Source organism: Zingiber officinale, chromosome 7A, assembly GCF_018446385.1.
Source record: "Zingiber officinale cultivar Zhangliang chromosome 7A, Zo_v1.1, whole genome shotgun sequence".
Classification (NCBI taxonomy): Eukaryota; Viridiplantae; Streptophyta; class Magnoliopsida; order Zingiberales; family Zingiberaceae; genus Zingiber; species Zingiber officinale.
The window spans coordinates 37,194,367-37,198,618 of record NC_055998.1 but is presented as its reverse complement, the minus strand read 5'-3'; the positions used below and the strand labels follow the sequence as shown (position 1 = coordinate 37,198,618).

Genomic DNA, 4,252 nt, shown 5'->3' with positions numbered 1-4,252 from the left:
GTATGAGATCATCCACCACTTCCTAGACAAAGCTTCACAAAGAAATATGATATTTAACTTCTTACAGTAAACTAAATTTAACTACAGAGACCTCAATAGAAGCACATTATCGAAACATGAAATTGAAAAATAAAATTGATAACGAAATGATAAACTAAAACTGATAGCCTCTTGTGTTTGGTTTTTCAAGATCTATACAAAGAACATGAACTAGTTATGATGCAGAAAAAAATAACTAGTTATACCATTCTTTGTAGCTTAAAGACCTCTTGATCTTCTATTATATTCCACTCCTCCTCTTGGACGTTGTGTGGGAAACGATCTACTAAGATGGAATCCACTCGAACTACTTCTTCTCCTCCAAGACTCTCGAGCCACCAAGGGATGCTAAAATAGGAAACTCTTCTTCTTCTCCTCCAAGTAGCCGGCCACCAAGGGGATGGAACTTTTATGATGTGCCACCGGCCTTGAGAGAAAGAAAACAAGGAGAAAGGAAATAAGCAAGGGTCGGCCACCAAAAGAAAAGAAGATGAGTCGACCATAAGAGAGAGTTTCGGCCACAAGGAAATTAGAAGAGGAGGCAAGGCTAGGTTAGTTCCATAAGGTACCCTCTGTCTCTCTTTTATAACCCTTGGTCTTGGCAATAAAGAAAATTTTAATAACAATTAAAATTTTTCTCTTTTAAATTTACTATTGTACATGACAATAAAAGAAAGTTTTAAAATTAATCTCTCTCTTTTAAAACATGTAGACAACTATAAAAAAGGAAAGATTAATTAAAACTTCTCTTTTTAAAACATGGTAACAAAAAAGGAAAGTTTTATCAAAATTTAAAATCTCTCTTTTAAAAATTATAGATAACTAAAAATAAGGAAAGATTTTAACAAAATTAAAATCTCTCTTTAATCTTTTGTAGATAGCTATAAAAGGAAAGATTTTAAAATTTTATAACTCTCTTTTAAAACCATGAGGATGTCTATAAAAGGAAAATTAAAATATTTCTTTTAACCATTGTAGATAACTACAAAAAAAGAAAGATTTTAACAAAATAAAATCTCTCTTTTAACCATTGTAGATAACTACAAAAAAGGAAAGATTTTAACAAAATAAAATCTCTCTTTTAACCTTTGTAGATAACTACAAATAAGGAAAGATTTTAACAAAATTTTATTTTTTAAAAAACAAAACTTCCTTTTCCTTTTCTAGTGGTCGGCCCCTATCTTGGGCACCATGCTTGGCCGACCACTTCTTGGCTTCCAAGCTCATGCTTGGTCGGCCCCTTGCACCAAGAAAGAATGTGGCCAGCCCATTACTTGGGTAAGAAGTGGACTTTGTGGATTCAAGGATTTATAGACGCTACAACAGGGACCGAGAGGAGAAATTGATTTTAGTCTCCCGATGAGCTTGAGCTTCCTATGTTCGCCTCGAACACCCAACTCAAGTTCATCAATAATAACTTATACCAATAAAGAGTTATTATTGAACTACCGCACCAATCCTAAATTAGATTATGGGCTCCTTTTTATTATGAGTGTGTTAATCTCCCTGTGTTTAAGATATCGAATGTCCATTAATTAAATGAGTTACTGACAACTCACTTAATTAATACCTAGCTCCAAGAGTAGTACCACTCAACCTTATTGTCATGTCAGACTAAGTTTACCTGCAGTGTTTACATGACAATCCTTATGAGCTCCTCAAGGGGACATCATCAACCTAGATTACTAAGACACAGTTTCATTCTATAATCAACAACACACCATATAAATAATATTATTTCCCAACTCATCGGGCCTATTGATTTAACGAACTAAATCTCACCCTTTGATAAATTAAAGAAATAAATATTAAGTATACGTGCTTGTTATTATATCATGATTAAGAGTACTCCTTAACCCTTCCTCCTCTTACTAATACTACAGAATGTTCTTGTAAATTATGGCCAATACCAGGTATATAAGCAGTGATTTCAAATCCAGAGGTTAATCGTACTCTGGCAACTTTACGAAAGGCAGAGTTTGGTTTTTTGGGGGTGATAGTGGAAAAGTTGACAGATAAGTCACCCTTACTGTCACTCTACAGAACCGTACATGAGGTTTTCACCTCATACGGCTCCTCGTTCAATTCTTTCGAAATAATTGGATCCTTTTCTTCGTTCGAGAATCTCCTCCCTTATTCCACCCCGTACACACTTCTAGAATAACAGAGGTCTTGTTCTTTTAAAGAGTCAGTATAAAAAGAAACTACCTCAAATGGTCCTGCTCAATACACTCAGAGTGTACTAGTATAATTTTATAGTCAAGATAAACTAATACCAAATTATACTACAACCACTCCAATGGTTTGCCCCACTCCATCTTGGTTGTGAGCTTACTATTTATAATTTATAAGGAACTGATAACATGATCTTCTGTGTGTCTCCTCACACTATGTTATCTACAATATAAATTAAATGGACAACTACACTTAGCATAAATGTAGACATTTGACCAATGTGATTCTTATTTCAAAATAATTGTTTATACAAAAGTTTGACTTTTTTTATACACTCTAACACTGGCGATATGCTCAATAATAATGGAGCTGTCAATCGCTCAGCATGCAATCATGTGAGATGATGCATGACACTAAGCATGAAGATCCTGACCCTATCTACCTCCATGAAACATGTACCAAAATATGTGGATCAAATAATATGATCTAGGTACACAGGTCAGGTATGGTATCTAACCAGTCCGATATATCATAGGGCATGGCATGTCTCTACATAAATAATGAACAGGGGCACAAATGTTAAATAGGTAACAAACAAAACATGCTCAGAAACAACTAGTGACATACCGATGCAGATATAAACATAGTTATTACTACTTGTTAAAATTTACTAAGCATATCAACATGACATATCAAAAGAGATAACTCAAGATACCCGCCTCAAATAGAAGATCCAATCGAACCAATCCAACGTCGAGATGCTAGTCTTGAATCAGAGTCCTACGTCAATCAATGTGTATATTTTATTTAGCTAAATTCAAATAAATTAAGCAGCTAAACAAAATACCAAAACCTAATTAAGGAAAACCCTAATCGATCATAGACATTACCCCTTTTTAAATTGTATCCTGTAGTGAACCAGGGTTAATTTCCATAACCCTAATCATTCTACTACTCAATTAGATTTAAATCTAAACCTAAAACAATTCTAGTAACAAATTCATTCTTTACTTCATTGTACATCATTCTTACCTTAAGATATAGCCAAAATATAAAGCTTACAGCCTTATAAGCCTCCACCGACCGCTACCAAGAACACCTATACATCCATAAATTTTACTTAGAATTAATCCAAGTCTTACCAGTAAGCATCAAATTGTTGAAACTCAACACATGGAACATCACTCACCTCACTGATGTCATCTGAGACTCCAATCAAATGGAAGATGATGTCCTTAGAGGTGGGCAGATGGATGAGTGCGGCAAGAGAGGGAGAGGATGGCCGACGATCGAGTAGCCCCCGATTGTAGGCACCGGAACCAGATGCGAGAGCTGGCGGTGTTGGGTGTGAGTCCGCAGTGGATGGCAGCGACGCAACCTCGGCAGAGAGGAAGAAATCGACGTCGGGAAACTAGGGCACCGCAAGGAGGCAGCCGGCGCTACTCCATGTGGGGAGAGGGCGACACATAGGCGCTTCCGCTCGGCCGTGGCTGTCGATGACGATGCAACCTAGCTTCGGCATCATTGGATGGTTGGTGACCGCGTGAAGGGAAGAAGGGTTTGACGAGAGGAAGAGGAATCGCTCCACGCTGTGAGAGGGAGAAGAAGAGAAAGGGTCGCGAGAGGGGAGAAGAAGGAGAAGGAATCAGGTTTGGCGGAGTCGACGTGGAGAAGTAGGGCACGGCGTCGGGTGAGGGGAGAAGAAAAAGAAAAAGAAAAACAAAAATAAAAACAAAAATCAAACTTTTCCTCGCGTAAATGGGATAGCCTAAACAGGCTTTCCTGTGGCCCGATATTTATCCCCGTAACCTACTCCATACGGTCTCCAAAAAATTCTCAAAAAATTTCTAAAAATTATGAAAAATTCCCTTATGGTTATTCGCCCTTTTTTGGTATTTTACACTTCCTCTCTTGTGTCGTCGCCCGACAAAGCCATGCCACGCCACTAGTCGCCACCGCCAGCTGTCACCTCGGTACCGTGCCCTCTCCCTTGCGTTTTCGCTTCGATGTAGTCACTTCACCTGGCTGTGCTCAAGCT

General features: G+C 37.7%; 1 long non-coding RNA gene across 1 annotated transcript; it reads right to left on the bottom strand.

Moving 5' to 3' along the window:
• Window positions 1-2,919: 2,919 nt before the first annotated feature.
• On the bottom strand, window positions 2,920-3,875 carry LOC122000058. Its single transcript, XR_006116911.1, has 3 exons — window positions 3,404-3,875; window positions 3,247-3,313; window positions 2,920-2,994 (listed from the first exon to the last, which is right to left on the bottom strand). It is a non-coding gene; the product is annotated as an uncharacterized LOC122000058 (long non-coding RNA).
• Window positions 3,876-4,252: the final 377 nt, after the last annotated feature.